General features: G+C 45.1%; 1 protein-coding gene and 1 long non-coding RNA gene across 3 annotated transcripts in view; one reads left to right on the forward strand and one right to left on the reverse strand.

Annotated features, from left to right (window-relative positions):
• LOC146613845 (metabotropic glycine receptor-like) overlaps window positions 1–18,618 on the reverse strand; it is a 117,220-nt gene that overhangs the window by 68,700 nt on the left and 29,902 nt on the right. The gene's annotated exons all lie outside the window — the stretch shown is intronic.
• LOC146613846 (uncharacterized) lies at window positions 8,300–9,024 on the forward strand. The gene is made up of 3 exons (XR_014907076.1): window positions 8,300–8,357; window positions 8,496–8,595; window positions 8,803–9,024. It is a non-coding gene; the product is annotated as an uncharacterized LOC146613846 (long non-coding RNA).

An 18,618-nucleotide genomic window follows, 5' to 3' on the forward strand; every position in this document is an offset into this window, starting at 1 on the left:
ACCTTGGACTTAAGCCTGTCTGGAATTTCTCCACCAATTTCAGAGGCAAAAACTGAGATATATAGCCAGTTATTGATTAGTGGCTTGTTGCTGTTACAGACAGTGCTATGACTGTGGAGAGTGTCACCGGGAGGACTGAGCTGAGTGACACTTAAAGAACATTAAGAGGGACAGAAACGATAGGTCTGTAAATTCAGAATTTAAGGGCTGTGATCTATATTAAGAGCAAGAAATTCACAATGTCACCACAGATTTTCTGAGCAGCCTTAGGAAATGTATCAGGAATGGAACGAAAGTCTCGCTTGGCATTTTAAGACTTATGAGATGAACCCTCATGTTTTCCCGCACAGACATCTGGGTGGGTGGTCTCCAGCTCCCCACATGGGCTCGTCTGGGAGGCCTCACTCAATTAAGATCCAACTGCTGTTGCCGACTTGACAGGCTCTTGAGTTTTGCCGTGGCAGCCGCCGAGCTGCGGGCAGCAGATTAGAGAGTGAATGGTGTTTCTCTGTGGAGGATGAATCCTCCCTGACGACTGTCCCTCTCTGCTGTCATTCTTAATTCCTCTCTCCCCTTCTCATCCTCTTCTTATTCCTATAAGCATTTGTGTCTTCACCATCCCTACTCACATCACACCACGCATCATCAACCTAATTAAGGATTAAAGAAAATTATTTAAGATGATTTTGTAATAATAATATGGAGGGAAAACTGGTATTAAAGAGCTACAAAGATCTGCTACAGAGTTTATTTCAAGTTTCAAACACTACAAAACAAGCCTTGAAAATTCTAAATATAGGAGAACAACATCAAGCCCACTAAAATCTATCAGAATAGGACTGATACACTGCAAAATGTATGCCGAAATCATAAGGCAAAAAACACAAAGTTACAGTATGTAAATTTTCCCCACTAGATGTCAGCATCCTTCCCAATTCAAGTGCAAATTCCTAGCTACGGTGGCTGCTGGAGGACAAACAACTCTTACCCCTGTAGTGAGTGTGGGTTGAAAGGTCACTGTTTACCTCAGTACAATATGTATCCACGGTGTTAGTGAAACTTTCTCTAAAGTGGTTCTGAACTCTGTGCACTGACGCTTAGTGAATAAACTCTCATACAGCGTGATTAAGTATTAAAACTGTTTATCAGAGGGAAAGTGTCATTTTTAAGACACTCGAGCTGACACTAGCTGTCATAACATTAACTTATAACCAGCTGTTGTTGTTGTTTAGCTGGCTTGTCGCCAGCTGTCGGGAGATGGGAGGGTGGTATGTCTACTCTGCTGATAACAAGTAACTGCAACAATATTGGGAATCTTCTTTGATGAAGGGGATCATTTCTCAGATGACAAAACATAGGTATGATCCTTCATATCTTGAGTCTGAGGGTGCAGACATGAATTGTCTCTACGGCAGGCAAACGTCTCCGAGTTCTCGTCTCCTCCGCCTTTGGTGTAGTACGTATATAGCCACAGACAACATCTCAACCACTGTATTCAAGGTGGCATGGTGGCTTACACAAACTGGCGAAACAAACAGTTTTCCTTTTTTTCTATTAAATAAATTCACAAAACAACTGACTGTCCCTTTAAGACATATGCTACTGCAATTGATAGACCCTGGGTCCTGAACTCACACAGCTCCCACTTGCATAGCTGTCAAGCGAAAATAATATGACAGTAAATGTTTGTTTGTTTGTTTTACAGAATTGGAAAAAATAAAAAAATAACCAGTTATAGAACGCTGACGCATGACGTCTGCAAAGCAGCTCATTACGACTTCCTGGATTCAGTGCTAAAGTCCAGAAACACTGGATTCTAAGTTCTCAGTCCAACTTCATAAAACCTTTTCCTTTTTTAAAAAAATTCTGGTCCCACATTTGTAATGTTTAGTCTCTTCATTTACTTCAATTAACATGAAATGAGCTGAGCACAACGTCTTGTAGTGAATATTGAACAGCTGTTACATTTACTGAAATTAAAATAAAGAGAGAAGACTGATACTCACACTGGCATCGATGGCATCTATAAAAACACAGCAGTTTGTTATTAACTAATAATTAGCTACTGCATTAGCGTTACGAGGAAGCTGAAGCTGAAGAATTACAGCCTATTACATATCACATTTTTTTATATCCAGTTATCCACCCATTCACACACACATCCAGTGTGTGAATGTGTGTGTGAATGGGTGGATGACTGGATATGTAAAGCGCTTTGGGGTCCTTAGGGACTAGTAAAGCGCTATATAAATACAGGCCATTTACCATTTATGTTCTCTATTTATGAAGTTGATTTTTTGTTCAGATCAGTAACATGTCTCTTGGGACACATGATTACAGAAAAGAATAATTTTACTGTTAAGCTTTAAAGAAGTCAAATACTGTAAATCCTGTTAACTGCACAGAGCAGCAACAGCTACTTATTAAAACTTTGTATTGAGCTGGCATGCCTGTTACTTTCTGACATCTGTAAAATGACATACTTGTCTCTGTGCTCCATATTATTTTCACTGAAATGTTAAATTGTAAAGCTTTTTATTGGTGACCTTGAATCTGCCCTTAGTTATGTTGCTATAGGCTCAGGCTGCTGGAGAACTTCCCATAATGCAATAAGCACTTCTCTTTCACAACCCTCTTTTAACTCTGCAGTGGATTAACTTTCATCTATTCTCTCCTGTAGTTTAGATTTTGTCCTGTTTGTTGTTTGTGGAATCACTATTTTCCTTTTCAATCTTTTTTTTTTACATTCGCCCACTAATAAGTTGAAGTTGGGGTTAATTTAAAGATGGCTGCCCCTCCCTGAGCCAGCTTCTGCTGGCTCTTCTAACAGGAAGAGAGCTCTCTTCCTGTTAGAAGAGGGTTTTTCTTCCCTGCCATCTCATCATCAGATTGATGGGGTTCTCTGTAATATTGCAGGGTCTTTGCCTTACACTATAAACCGTTTTGTGATTGTAATATAAATAAAACTGAATTGAAATCTGTTATTTTAAACAACCGAAATACGTAACATTTCGAAGCCCTGTGATACCGTGGCAACATGCACTCTAGCTGGAAGAGAAACTAACTCCCATACCAATGTGAACTGGATAAACAGTTAGCAAAAAATGGATGATTGGCTTTACATTTTCATGTGAAGTGGGTTACTAATAAACATAACTTCCAATTCAGAGCCCACAACAAATAAATGCTGTCCTCGTTTTTTTTTTAAGTATTTATGTCATGGTCCTGCGGCCATGACTCAGTGACTTTGTGTTTGTGTTCTTTATTGTTATTATTCTCTTTATTATTCATGGGCTGTTTTGGGATGGTTTGTGTTTTGGGATTTTAGATACTGGGTTCTGGGTTTGTGCTCCCTCTATTGGTCCCTGGTGTCAGTGTTCCCCTGTCTCGTCAGGTTAACCAGGTCCAGCTGTGTCTCCCACCTGCGTGTGATTTCCCAGTGTCTCTCTGTGTCATGGTCCTGGGTCAAGCGACCCAGTGTTTGAGTTTATGTATCTTTTGTACTTCTGTTGTGCCTTAGCTTAGTGCACCTAGTTAATTTCTAGATTGCTGTTTAGTCTTGTTCCTTAGTTGTTTATGTCATCTTCCCCTGTACTAAGTCTCCCTGGTTCATGTGTCACGTCTGCGTGGTTATGTCTAGTTCATGTCTAATCTCCATGTTTCCTGTTTTACTTTGAAAGTCTGTATTCAATGTCAGTGTATTCAGTTTCACCTGTCCTGTCGTTATGGTTCATGTGTGTCAGCTGTGTTCCCATGTGTGACCACTTCCCCTGATCATCCCTCATGTGTATTTAGTCTCTGTGTTTCATGTAGTCTGTGTCGCGTCGTCTGTGTTCCCACCCCCTGTGTTCCGTATCTCCAGCCATAGCCTTTCCATAGTTTATGTCCAGTTTAGGTTTCTGTTGAGTTATACTCTTATGCTGCCCTCACTCTGGTTTGTTCCTTTTCATCAGCCATAATAAAAGGCTCGCTTTTGTTTAATCCACTCCTGTATCTTCGCTTGTGTTCGCACCTGGGTCCACCACACACATTTCCGTACGGTCTGCCTCCGCAGATCATGACAGTACGACGCGACCAGTAATGGACCCAGCAAACTCCCTACGGAACCGGCAGCGAGCAGACCCCGCCTTCCCTAACGAGAGGAGAAGGCAGGAGGCTCGGCATGCCCGGGAGCGCGAGTCTGCCTTCTATGGGACTCGATTGGCTCTAGGTGGGCCGCGCAGCCTCCAAACTGCAAACGCTGCTGCCTTTTCCCCACATTGTCCCACGGTGATAAGAGTTGGAGGATTCAGCCTATCGCCTGCCACAACTCCTCCGGCCTTTTCAACTTCCGGTTCACCTCCCCAGTCGCCACCCACGTCCCGCGCAAAGAAGAGGGTTACTCGGCGGCCGAGGAGAGATTTCGTGCCTCCGACAAGCAGCCTTTCTCCGCTGCAGTCCTTTGCGCTCTTCCTGGGACTTCCACGCTCGGAGCTGCACAAGCTCCCTGTCTCTTCGGCGCAGCCCGGCCCGTCATCGGCTCAGCCAGCCGACGTCTCTGAGGTGCCCGCGTCTACAGCCTCGGGAACTCACGGCACAGTTCCCAGGAATAAACGACGCTCACGCCGTCGCCACTCTACAGTTACTGAGCAAACTCCGGTGGTGAGTGAATCTGACTGTTTTTTCCATGCCACTTCCAAGTCGGACCGACTCGGACAATATTTGGTTCCTGAGTCCGCCGTTTTTCACGTCTGTAACTCACCAGAGAAGAACAGTACGTTCGAAAATGACTGTGTTTCCAGGCCTCATAACGTTTCTAAGTTCACCTCTGCACCTATTAAGCATGAGACTGAGTTCGTTTCCCCCCCCTAGAGACTGCTGTTCAGGCTGAATTAAAAAATTCTGGCACTGTAAACTCTGTGTACGTCATCCCAGAGACCGTTAACTCTGTGTCTGGTAATTCTGGGTCAGTTAATCCAGAGTCTGCATTACCTACCCTCACACCCATGTTTGAGAATGACTGTTTTTCCTTTGCTCCTCCCGGGTCAGCAGTAATTAACACACAGACTGATAATCCCACTTTAGAAAAGAAAAAGACTATTTTTGAGTTGCATACTTGTGAACTAAATGTTAAAACAAACTGTCCTGAGGTTCCTCTTCCTGCTGAAAACAGAGGGGACCCCCTGGAAAATGAACAGTGTGTCTGCCAACCTTCAAAGGCTACACTTTCTGTTTCTCAGGTTGCTCGTGACCCTCTGCCACATTTAGCTTTTCCTGCCTTGTCTGTTAGCTCTGACTCTGTTTCTCCAGGGATAAAGAATGTTGCTCCTCTCGTGTTAACACTAGCTGATGCGAAGTCTGTTAACTCAGGTTTTGAAAACACTAAGACTGTGCATTCAATCACAACTGTTAAGGTTAAGTGCAACAAGTTACCGTCTGTCATGTGTAAACTGCTAAGGGAGCTCAGGTTGACTATTCCTGAGTTAGTTTCTCACCCAGTTGCCTCGGACACCGCCTGTGTTAACTCCCCAACTCCTGTACCTCCTATGTATAAGACTGTGGATGGTGTTTCTTCAGTCCTGAACTATGCTGCTCTCCAACCAGCGTATTTAGAAACAGTCTATAGGAATGCATCTATTTCTATAACGGCTCCTTCTGAGCCAAGAATTACAGACTCTGACTTTGCTAAACCGGGATCCTTCTGTACAATGACTGTTTTAAAGACTGCTACTTCTAACATGGACAGCTTAAAAACAGCGGAGTTGCTAAAAGTGGTCTGCCATAGGTCTCTGTTTGCTGACACTGGGTTTGGCTCCACTAACTTGGTTTTCCCAGTGTCTGTTACTGCTCCTGAACTCTGCTCTCCAACTCCAGTTCCTGTAACCAGGGCAGCGTGGGCCCAGCTTTCCCTTGCTCCCGTATCAGTTCCTCGGGAGAGGGTGGCTGAGGTCCAGCCGGTCCCTGCTTCTATCCCCAGCCTGGCAGAGGCTCCGTTCATCCCGGCACCCGTACCTGCTCCTCGGGTGGGGTTGATGGACACCCAGCCGTCGCCTGTGCCTGTTCCGGTTCCCCGGGTGAGGTCAGCCGTGACCCTGCCGACTCCTGCACCCGTTTCAGTTCCTCGGGTGGGAGCAACAGAGGTCCAGCTTGCTCCTGCACCTACACCGGCCCCCAGGGTAAAGGCAGCCAAAGCCCAGCTCGTCCCTGCACCCGTATCTGTTCCTCGGGTGGGGATGGCTGGTGTTCGGCCAGGCCTAGCACCTGTTCCTGTTCCCAGAAGGAGAGCAGCCAAGAGTCAGACACCTGCTCAACCACAAGCACAACTACCACTACAACTGGGATTTCTGTCCATAACGCAGTCAGTAGCTCAGTTATTAGCACAGTTTCTTATTTTGTCACCAGTTCAGTCTCTAGCACAGTTATCAGCTCCATTACCTGCTCAGTCATCCGCTCTGTTACCACCTCAGTTTCTTGCTCCATTGCCTGTTCGGTTATCAGCTCAGTCATTAACTCTGTTACCAGCTCAGTTAGTAGTTCAGCAACTCGTCCAGTCACTGCTATCTTCTGCTGGAAGTTCTTGTGAGCACACTCAGCCAGTTGAGGACAGCGTCGTGCTAACAAAGCTTGGACAGACTGTTTGTCCTGCACAGCCCCAGCGGTTGCATCCCAAGCCGACTGCGTGCCCTGTGCAGCTACAGTTAGCGTCCCCTCAGGCAGAAGTCTCTGCACCTGCTGGCTCTGCTTCTGGTCCCGCTGGGGGTTCAGGGGAACCTCTCCAGCCGCTCCTAGTCTCCGCTGGCGGCTCAGGTCAGCCCGGCCAGCACGTCCTCGTCTCCGCTGGCGGCTCAGGTCAGCCCGGCCAGCACCTCCTCGTCTCCGCTGGAGGGTCCCAGGGACCCGTTCAGCCATTGCCCGGTCCGGCCTCTGCATCAGCTGCACCCACGCCCGGTCCGGCTCCCGCATTGCCTTCGCCTGGTCCGGCTCCATCTGGTCCTGCCTCGTCTGGTCCTGTGCCCACCGAGCCTCAACCAGTACGCCCGACGCTTGGGTGCTGCCGCCGCCGTCTTCCACGCGGCCTCCGGACCCGCTCTGCTGCCGCCGCAGTCTTCCACGCGGCCGGCCTCCGGACCCGCTCTGCTGCCGCCGCCGTCTTCCACGCGGCCGGCCTCCGGACCCGCTCTGCTGCCGCCGCCGTCTTCCACGCGGCCGGCCTCCGGACCCGCTCTGCTGCCACTGCCACTTTTCACGTGGCCGGCCCTCGGAACAGCCGAACTGAACTTTTGTGCTGTCACCTCGCGTGTCGGCCTTCTGGCCTCTTTGGACATTTGCCTCCCTGTTTGGAACTCTTTTTGTGTATTTGTGGACTCAGTTTTGTTCTCGTGCTCCTTGTCTTTTGTTTGGTTTCGTTCCCTCCATCCTGGTCCCCCGCCTCCCGCCCTGGGTGGGTTGTTTTCTGTTTGTCTTGTTTTGGTTCTCGGGTTTGGGCTGTCGGGAGCCAGCCCTTGAGGGGGGGGTGATCTCATGGTCCTGGGCCATGTTGGCCCAGTATTCTTAGTTTTTGTATTTTGTCCCCTACTTATGCCTTGGTTCCTAGGTTATTTAGTTAAGATGTTCCTTATTTGGTTACCTCCTGTGTGCCCCTGTGTATCTGTGAGCCCTCATCTCTCCTTGTGTTTTATTCCATGTTTTCCCCAGCCTGTTATGTCTGTTTTCTCCCCGTGCTCGTTCTCCTCCTGTCTGAACCTCTGTGTACTTCCTGTTTTACTTTGACAGTCTCTCGTCAGTATGCGTCATGTTGTGTTCACTCCTGCCCTGTCTCGTTATGATTATCTGTGTCAGCTGTGTTCCCCGTGTGCTCCCACTTCCCTCGTTAACCCTCTGTGTATTTATGTGGATGTCTCCATCAGGTCAGTGTCGTGTCGTCAATGTCTTCTCCCCGAACCTGTGTGTCTTTCTGTGTTCCCACGGTCTTCTGTTAGTATTCCCAGTTTAGTTCTGTTTCGTTGTAAACCCTGCAATAAAGCAGTGATTTTGAGTTCAGTTCCTGCCTCCGTGAGTTTTGCGTTTGGGTCCTCATCTGCCTACACACAGCCAGATCATGACACTCTGTGTACTTATGGTGTGTGTTTGCCTCTGTTCCTCGTCGCGTCGTCTGTGTTCATACCCTGTGAAATCCCCTGCGTGCTCTCCCTGCTGTTCTCCCTTCATGTTCAGTTTTGCCATCTGTAATGAACCGCTGATCTGTACCATAACTCATCCTTGCGGGGGTTGTCGGAACTGTATGCGCAGTCGCACTAAGGACAGATGTGATCAGAGGCATGCCCCGTAACGCGTATAGAGCAGTCTGTCGCGGCAGGAATAAGTTGTACAAAGTCCATGTAAGTTACGATAATACTTTGATAAGTATGATAAGTGTGTTTCTAATGTAAGGTATGTTGCTGCGTTTGTATTGTGAGCTATCTGAAAACCCTTTTATTCTTTATTTACGTTACTTACATCCATGTGCTATTTTTTAGCTAGACATGTGTGTCATGCAAGCTAGCAGCACCCCATGAGAAACGGGCCGAAGTGTTTAAGTGTTTACCGGAGTTTTGCACCCTTGGCAAGCGGACTGAGGTATGTGATGAGAGATGATCTGTTGTTATATTTTATTTAACTGAACTGTGTAATCCCTTGATGCTGTTTGAAGTAACCCCTTTTGTTTTATTTAATCTGTGACTGTATATCTCAGAATTACTTGTTTGAACTTGCCTGAATTAACTTAAGCTCATTGTTATAGTTCAAAGGGTACTGTACGGGTATCAATTTTTTCTTATTTTATAGTTTTCACGGTGCTCAACGTCCAGAGAATGAGCCGTGTGTGGTGAGGAAATAAATGGCTGCACCCGTTAGAGACTCTTCTGTCGTTCTTGATGCCAAGGGCTGCTACAGTGAAAACTCATCGCTGCCTTGCAGCCATCTACACTCATCTTATTCTTTCGTCGAACTGTGAGTAAAGGAGTGTATCGCATCATCTAGAGACTACTGGATCAGTAAAGGACTCAAAATAAGGACATTATAAATACAATGTCATGCACACCTTCATCTTGTAAGCTGTGTGAGCAAATGATCTTCAACATGGCAGTCTAAAGTAATGCAAGAAAGAAAGACCTCTTCTGTATTTAACACAGTAGCATGTAAAGTTGTGATGCTGAATATCCCACATTTCTTGCATCAGAATGTCTAAGACTGAATCTGGGCTTTATGCTATCAGTTGTACTTCTGTAAAAACTTAAGTGGCAAATTGTCTGATTTGAGGGCATCATCAGTATTATTTTGGTTTTGTTGCCAGTCTGTGAGGTTAAAGGTGTAAATATCTAAGTTGAGTGTTAATAAGTTTGAAACCACCACTCAACCCATTTGAGTTAAGATATATACACTTAAAAGGGCAGGTGCAACAAGCCAAAAATAAAATTAATAATAATGTTGTCCCCTGTTGAAGAAATAGACAAATCTACAGAGGCACAAGAGGCCAGGTCCAGCTCCAGAGAGCGAAGACTAACAGAAAAGGGGCAGGAGATGCATGAACAGGAGGCCAAGAAAAATGAAAGGTCATTTAGCAAGGCATATGAGTCCTGGAAGGAGTTAGCAAGAGGAGTTAGAACAAGGCTGAAAGGTTTCTGCTCAAACGAAGACCTTGTTAGAACACAAACGGACATTAAGGCTAAAGAAGCATTAATGCATGAACTGTATGAGCCTATCCGACGTAATCATACTTCTACTCCAGATGTTGTCAAGAAAATGGATGCGTGTGTTGCCCTAACAACAGAAATTTGTGATCTCATTAGTAAACGACTAGAAGATATAGATAAGACTTTTAATGACAGGCTCGAGAAGGAGCGTGTAAGGATGATATTAAGTAAGGAGGAGTATGGATCTGTTTTTGGGAAAACTGAAACAGAAACAGTTATTTCAGAGCATTCAAAGGGCTCAGATTCATACTCTGGAGCCACATCTACGACTTCTAGCAAACGTGTGGATGCCGAAGCTGACCTTGCAGCTAAACTAGAACAGGCGAAGGCAATGCAACGAATACATGAACAGCAAGCCAAGTTGAGTAGCTTAGAGCATGAGTGGAAAATCAAGGAAGCACAAATGATTGCAGAAATGACAGCAAAGCTAGAGGAAGAGAGAACTAAACTGCAACAGCTACAGGCAGAAAATGAGGTAAAAGTAGCAGCAGCCAGAGTGAGAGCTTACAACAACTACGATGGATTGGAAAGCCTTAAGTATGAAGCAGATGACAAATCACAACTTGATAGCCAAATCATTGAATCTCAGAATCCATTGAATCCACAGGCTGAATCATTTCGACCTCAGTGTGCACCACCTGAGATTTTGCAAAGGCAACAGGAGGTCAGCTTAACACAGGAGCTTGCAAGCTTGTTCGTCTCCAACCGTCTGCCTGCACCTGAACCCACAGTGTTCACTGGTAACCCTTTAAAGTTTATAGACTGGAAGATATCCTTTATGGCATTGATTGGCCACAAACCCCTCCCCGCAGGCGAAAAAATGTTGTACTTGAAAAGTTATCTTGCTGGTGAGGCACGGAAGGCGGTCGAAGGATTCTTCTATCGAAACTCAGAAGATGCATATCAGGGTGCCTGGGAGATTCTTCAGGAGAGGTATGGAAGTTCATTTGTCGTCCAAAAGGCTTTCAGGGATAAACTGATGAAATGGCCAAAAATAGCTCCCAATGACCCAGTAGCCCTCAGAGAGTTTTCAGATTTCCTTCAAAGTTGTGCCGAGGCCATCCCTCATGTTAAAGGGCTGGCAATTCTAAATGATTGTGAAGAAAATCATAAACTTCTCAAAAAACTACCCGAATGGCTGGTACGCAGATGGGGTCGTGTTGTTGTGGATGAACTAGACAGATGTCAAGAGTATCCACCATTTGCTCATTTCACCAGATTTCTACAAAGGGAAGCTAGAATAGCCTGCAACCCCATTGCTTCTCCCTTCTTATTAACCACTAAAGTTACAGATGAAAGGCTTCCTAAGAGAACCAAGGCACTCAGCACCAATGCTCAAGCTAAGCACTCTGCAGGTAAACCAGGGACCTTAATTTCAAAGCCAAGACCACCATGCTTCGTCTGCAACGATGAAACACACGGTGTCGCCAAGTGCCCAACCTTTGCCACAAGGCTTCCTGATGAAAAGAGAGCTTTCATTCGTGAAAATCGTCTTTGCTTTGGCTGTTTAAGAAAGGGTCACACTAGTAAAGAATGCAAAAGAAGGCACACATGCACTATATGTGGTCGAAATCATCCAACTTGCTTGCACATAGAGAGAATTGAGGGAGCCAGTGAAATGTTAAACAGTGATTCACCATCTGCAGGAAATGAGACAAAGGAAGACCCCCACAGTGAGATTCTCACATATGCTCTGCTCGACACAGAGCGATTCAACTTTCATCTTGGGAGATCTGGTCTCTGCACTAAATGTGAAGACTCAGCCAGTGCAATTAAGGCTCAGTACAATGACAGCAGTAGACACAGTCATAGCTAGCAAAGTGGCTTGTGGATTGCAAGTTCGTGGGCTCCATAGTGAGTCGCATGTTCAGCTACGCCAGGCATATCAGAATCAGAATCAGAATCAGAATACTTTATTGATCCCTGGGGGAAATTATTTTTTGTTACAGTGCTCCATTTTAAACCAACATTAAGACAAGACAGACAATACGCTAACTAAGAATAGTACAATATATACATATATATACATACATACATACATAAGTCACTTATAAATAAATAGTTGGAAAAGAAACATGTGTAGCTGTAGCAGCAAACAGTGTGTTAAGTGGATGCGTTGTACAGGGAGATGGCCACAGGCAGGAATGATTTCCTGTGTCGTTCAGTGATGCTTTTCGGTAATCTCAGTCTCTCACTGAACGAGCAAGGGACGATACAAGGGATTTCATCCCAGTCGATAAGTCTCACATTCCTACAAAGGACACCGCACTTCAGTGGCCACATCTGAGGCAACTGGCAAACAAGCTGCAGCCACTTCAAGACTGTGAAGTGGGATTGCTGATTGGCTATGATTGCCCATCAGCACTGGCCCCTCTAGAAGTCATTGTAGGGTCAGAAAACCATCCATTTGCTCAAAGAACCGTGCTTGGCTGGAGCATCATAGGATCAGCAAATCCATATCTTGATAGAAAGGAACATCAAAGCTTTGTACACAGAGTGGCAGTAAAGGAAATGCCATTGCCTCCGGTCAATGATGTGTTGAAGGTCCTAGAAATGGATTTCAGCGAAAGAAACTATCAAGACAAATATGTTTCTCAAGATGATGTTCATTTTGTAAAACTCCTCAGCAGCACAATCACAAAAAGGAAGGATGGACACTATGAGATGCCACTTCCTTTCAAGGGCAGCTCTCCACCTATGCTGCCAAACAACAAGCGACTGGCTGAAGCTCGTTTGCAACACCTCAAGAGGAAGTTAAGGTCCAACAGGCAGTACCATGACCATTACACAGCATTCATGGAGGAAACCATCAGCAAAGGTGTTGCAGAACCAGCCCCCCCAGCACATGAGGGAGAGACAATTTGGTACATCCCACATCATGGGGTGTACCATCCTAGGAAACCAGATAAACTTAGGGTGGTCTTCGACTGTTCAGCCAAGTTTCTGGGCATCTCTCTGAATGACACCTTATTGACTGGCCCTGATCTGATAAACTCTCTAGTAGGAGTTCTCTGCCGCTTTAGGAGGGAAGCAGTAGCCATCACCTGCGACATTGAAAAAATGTTCCATCAGTTCTATGTTCCACCCAACATGCGGAACTACCTGAGGTTCCTATGGTGGAAGGGCGGTCAGCTGGAAACAGAACCCCAAGAGTATAGAATGGCGGTGCACCTTTTCGGTGCTGGTTCCTCTCCAGGGTGTGCCAATTTCGGCCTTAAATATCTTGCACAGCAATGCGAAGCCGATTATCCTTCGGCTGCTGCTTTCATTGAAAAGAACTTTTACGTTGATGATGGACTGACTAGCGTCCCATCAGTCACAGAAGCTACAGACCTGATTATCAATGCACAGCAGCTGTGTAAGACTGGAGGTTTACACTTGCACAAATTTAACTCGAACAAGGTGGAGGCGCTATGTGGTGTTGCGCCTTCAGAAAGGGCAGTAACCACCGGACCTCTCAACCTTAGCCTGGATTCAACAGCGGAGGGTCACGTACTTGGCATTCAGTGGTCAATAGAAAGTGACACCTTCAGCTTCAACATTGACAAAAGGGACCAACCCTCAACTCGTCGTGGTATCCTGTCCGCTGTCTCCTCCCTCTACGACCCTCTGGGTCTTGTAGCTCCCTTTATCCTGAGTGGTAAATGTATTCTCCAGGAGCTGTGTCGCATGGGCGTAGGTTGGGATGATCAGCTTCCCGATAGCCTACATGCACGGTGGGAGCAATGGAAAAGGGATCTACACAGGCTAAAGGAAATAGCGATACCCAGATGCTACCATCCTCCAGACTTTGGCAACATAGTGAGGGTGGAACTGCATCACTTTTCAGATGCCAGTAACATAGGTTATGGTGCATGTTCCTACCTCAGATACAAGAATGGAAAGGATGAAGTACACTGTAGCCTTGTGTTAGCCAAAGCAAGAGTCGCACCAACAAAGCTCATGAGCATCCCAAGGCTGGAGCTTTCGGCTGCAGTAATCTCCGCAAGGCTAAGCGTCATGTTAAAAACAGAGCTCGGCATGCAGATTGACGAGGAATTCTTTTGGACTGATTCCCAAGTTGTATTGGCCTACATCAGCAATGAGGCACGGCGATTCCATGTGTTTGTCGCAAATCGTGTTCAGCTAATCCGAGAAACCACAGACCCTGCTCAGTGGCACTATGTGGATACGGCAGAAAACCCAGCTGACCACGCTTCGAGAGGTCTATGTGCAGGGGACATTCTGTCAACAAACTGGTTATCGGGTCCTAAATTTCTATGGAAACCTGAGCTACACCCAACACTACATTTTTCACCAGATTTGCTAGTCTGTGACCCTGAAGTTAAATCGGTGAAAACCTTTGCCACCCATGCCAATGAGCAAAATGACATTCTGAACCGTCTAAGCCGCTTTTCCAGCTGGACAACGCTCATCAGAGTAGTTGCAAGAATTAAGAGACTAGGCATGAAGTCAGATCGTGTCAGCAGCATTGTGACGGTAGAGGAAAGGAGAAAAGCTTGTGAACTAGTAATCAGTCTGGTTCAGCGACAAGCCTTTTTGCAAGACATAAAGACACTTCAGAAGGGCAACTCTCTTCCATGCTCTAGCCCCCTAAGTTGTCTTGATCCCATCTTAGATGAAGGACTTCTTCGTGTAGGTGGAAGACTGACAAAGGCAACGCTCAGTCGAGAACTAAAACACCCGGTTATCCTTCCAAAGGAAAGTCACATTACAAGACTAATACTGTCTCATTACCATGCCACCATCTGTCATCAGGGTCGCAGTCAAACCCTAGCAGAACTCAGAGCAAATGGGTTTTGGGTGCTTGGGGGAAGCAAAGCAGTTGCCAAGTTAATACATAAATGTGTGCAATGTCGAAAACTTCGGCGCCCCACCGAGGAGCAACGCATGGCAGAGCTCCCGAAAGAAAGGACTGAAGCCTCCGCTCCTTTCTCGTACTCTGGTATGGATTGCTTTGGTCCATTTTCCATCAAGCGGGGCCGTAAGGAGTACAAAAGGTATGGGCTTATCTTTACATGCCTGTCTTCACGTGCTGTTCATATCGAGATGCTAGAAGACCTATCAACAGATGCATTCATCAATGCCCTTAGATGCTTCATCAGCCTCAGAGGAGCTGTTTGCCAACTCCGCTGTGACCAAGGCACAAACTTTGTAGGAGCCAGAAATGAGTTCAGAGAGGCTCTCAAACAATGTGACATGCAGGCACTGGAGGCTTTCCTGGCAGACAAACAGTGTGAGTTTGTTTTCAATGCTCCTTCTGCAAGTCATGCTGGTGGCATCTGGGAACGCCAAATTAGGACCATTCGTAATGTGCTAAATGCCACTACTGCTCAGTGTGCAGGAAGACTAGACGATGCCTCTCTTAGAACTTTGTTTTATGAGGCCATGGCTATTGTAAATAGCCGCCCCTTGACTGTGGGCAGTATCTGTGACCCAAAGGCACCTGAACCTCTTACTCCGAACCATCTTATACTGATGAAGTCCAAAGTTGCTCTACCACCACCTGGGAAATTTGTGAGAGAAGACTTGTATGCAGCGAAGAGGTGGCGTAGAGTACAATACTTAACTGAGCAGTTCTGGGGTAGGTGGAAAAGAGAATACCTCATGAATGTCTCCACAAGACAGAAGTGGCACACAACCCGCCGTAATCTAAAAGTGAATGACATTGTTATCATCAAGGAAGATATGTTACCAAGGTGTCAGTGGCAACTGGGGCGTATCGTTGAAACTATTGAAGGCGATGATGGTTTAGTCCGTCGGGTCAAAGTTCAAGTAGGAGTCCAAAGTCAGACCAAGAAACAGGACCGTGCTTTCAAGCCCCCCATCATCGAGCGGCCTATTCAAAAACTGGTGGTTCTTGTTGAAAGAGAATAATAACAACCATGTTATTATCTGAGAGGAACTGACATACTGACATAAACAATGTAACAGTCCAGGTGGCACCTGCTCTATGATGTTTGTACACCTGTATATTGGTTGAAGTGGTCTCATTTTGTTGTTGTTCAAATCATGTATGATTAGCTAGTTTGTAAATCATAGCATGATTGGTGGGAGTGTAATGAACCGCTGATCTGTACCATAAGTCATCCTTGCGGGGGTTGTCGGAACTGTATGCGCAGTCGCACTAAGGACAGATGTGATCAGAGGCATGCCCCGTAACGCGTATAGAGCAGTCTGTCGCGGCAGGAATAAGTTGTACAAAGTCCATGTAAGTTACGATAATACTTTGATAAGTATGATAAGTGTGTTTCTAATGTAAGGTATGTTGCTGCGTTTGTATTGTGAGCTATCTGAAAACCCTTTTATTCTTTATTTACGTTACTTACATCCATGTGCTATTTTTTAGCTAGACATGTGTGTCATGTGTAACCCCTATAGACATGGTTACTAGTATTTTCTTGTTTTTACCTGGTAATATTATTTCCGACACCCCTTGAACACACTTTGATTTTCCGTAGTTCAGTGAATGCAACAAAAGCACGTTGCTGCATTAAGCTAGGCAAAACGGAGCAAGACACCCGAGAGCAATTAACAAGCTACACAGTGAGTCTTTCGGTATAAAATAAGTGTTATAAAGTATTTTCAACAGTCTCTAACTTAAAGTTATGTACTTTTCAGAGGCCTTTATGTGTTTTACTCTCGACCAAAACCAGGCAGAGCGTGTATTTGTTTCTTGGGAATTCCGGTGAGTTACTAGAGATGATAAGTTAGCAGGAAAACTTATGCTAATTGTACATGTGGTAAACACTGCAACAGTGCGAATTCTGTATTGTCTAAAAAAAGCTAAAACCAGTCGGAGTACTTGAATTGTGTGTGAAATGGAATGTCGTATTTTATTTTATTGTCTATTTGATTGGGCATCTTCACAAATGCGCAAAACTAATGCAGGATGCACTTTTCTTTTAGCCATAAATGTTGTGCAGTGCCTTTCCTGCACTTTGTAATTTCAGTTATAGGTTAATACATGTAAATAAGTTATTTAAAACTAGTTACGTTACAAACATTTCATGATGTGATTACATATGCCTTAAAAAGGGGTATATAAATACAATTGATTGTAATGCTGTAAAGCAATACAAATGGAATTCATAGAGACAGAACAATGTTAAAACAACAGTGTACTTGATTTTGAAAACTTTATGAGATCTCATTTTATTTAGAAAAACTGTTAAGAACTATTTTGTTTATTGCTCTGTACTGTATGTGCAGACTGGTTTTTTGTGATCCTGGATCTGAAGTGGTTCTGGATATGGATGGCGAGCCAGACCCTGTGAAAACTCTTGGCGAATCCAAAAGCAGTGTGGCCAGCTGTTCTGGATGCAGGAGTAGAGCTACAGTCTGAATTACTTCGAATCGCAGGATTTCAGATAAGCAAGAGCAAAAACTGCTTACTTCATACGGATTGTTTCTCTGGGAAACTATTGAACTCCCAATATCCTGCTCATCAGGAGTCAGGTCTAAAGAGACTACTTATTTTATTTTATTTTGTTGTTATTTTCAAAAGAGCGCTCTTCTCTGTTGATCTTCTGTTAATTTTCTATGCTGTTTACATTGGATTATTGCACCACTGTAACATTGTAATAAATCTGCCGGCTGTTCAACACTCAATTCTCTCAAATTTATTTTACTCCTCTCGAATCTAGTCTATAAGTTTAATCCTACTATACTAAGCAGGTGTTACATAAAAGTGGCGAGCCAGCCAGGAGGAGTTTGGCTATTTAATGCCTTTAATCCAATCATTGGCACACAGTTGGCAGTTTTATGACAATTTTTGCACATTTTTCCACTGAAGTAACATGGATGTCATTGAACGTGAACGTATCAAGGTACCAAATGCTGTACTAATCAGTGGGTTTTCTGGTACAGAGACTGATGAAGAAGTTGTTAAGTTTTTGCAACACTATGGTTCTATTGCACGAACAGTGAAAATTGCTAGTTCTGACCCTGACTTTAAAGATACAGTTATAGTTGAGTTTGAGTATGGCACAGCCATTGAGTCGATTCAGGGTGAACTACCCTGTCACAGAACAACATCTGACCCAAATGTAGTTCACAGCATCCACCTCTTATCCCCAATTTACAGTGCTAAGCTAACGGCTAGTACTACAGAGTCTTACCTTTCTAATTTAAAGGGTATTGCTAAGGTGAGTGGGGTAGATTATGAGAAAATGCTACTTAGTGAACTTAACAAACTTCAGGCCTCTGCTGGGGAAAGGGAGGGTACAGCCCCCTCTAAGGTCATTTCAGTAGATGACCCAGTCCCTTTAATACCTGGTTCTGTTTTGAGACGACCAAGCAGTGAAACTATCCCACCCACTCTGACCACTGACACCATCAATCCTTCCCTTACTGACAGACCAGCTCCTATTTTGAACCCTGAACACTTGACCACACCTGAAGTCCAGAGGGTCATTGTGGAGCACATTGTCAAAAGTACTGATATGTCCCAATCCTATCCAAGCTCTGTAAAATTCAGGTCCTTTTCTGGAAAAACTCCATGCCCTAATACGGAGGTTGACTATGACACTTGGCGAAGTCATGTTGAGTTTTATCTTGCAGATTCTTCTGTTCCTGAAAGACAAGTAGTACGGAAGATCATTGACAGCCTCTTACCGCCAGCTGCAAACATTGTTAAACAATTGGGTCCCTTGTCCAGCCTCAAAGACTTTTTGAGCTTGCTTGATTCTGCATATGGAACTGTAGATGACGTTGATGAGCTGTTCGCAAAATTCTTGAGTACAAACCAAAATGCTGGCGAAAAACCTTCAGCCTATGTGCACAGGCTGCAGACTACCCTTGACAAAGTTGTAAAAGGGGGAGGAGTCCCAGTTAGTGATTTCGATCAGCAGCTTTTGAAGCAGTTCTGTAGGGGATGCTGGGATGATAACCTAATCGCTAGCCTCCA

This window comes from Diplotaxodon limnothrissa, linkage group LG18 (genome assembly GCF_057381915.1).
Source record: "Diplotaxodon limnothrissa isolate DT_005_m linkage group LG18, D_limnothrissa_male_GT1.1, whole genome shotgun sequence".
NCBI lineage: Eukaryota > Metazoa > Chordata > Actinopteri > Cichliformes > Cichlidae > Diplotaxodon > Diplotaxodon limnothrissa.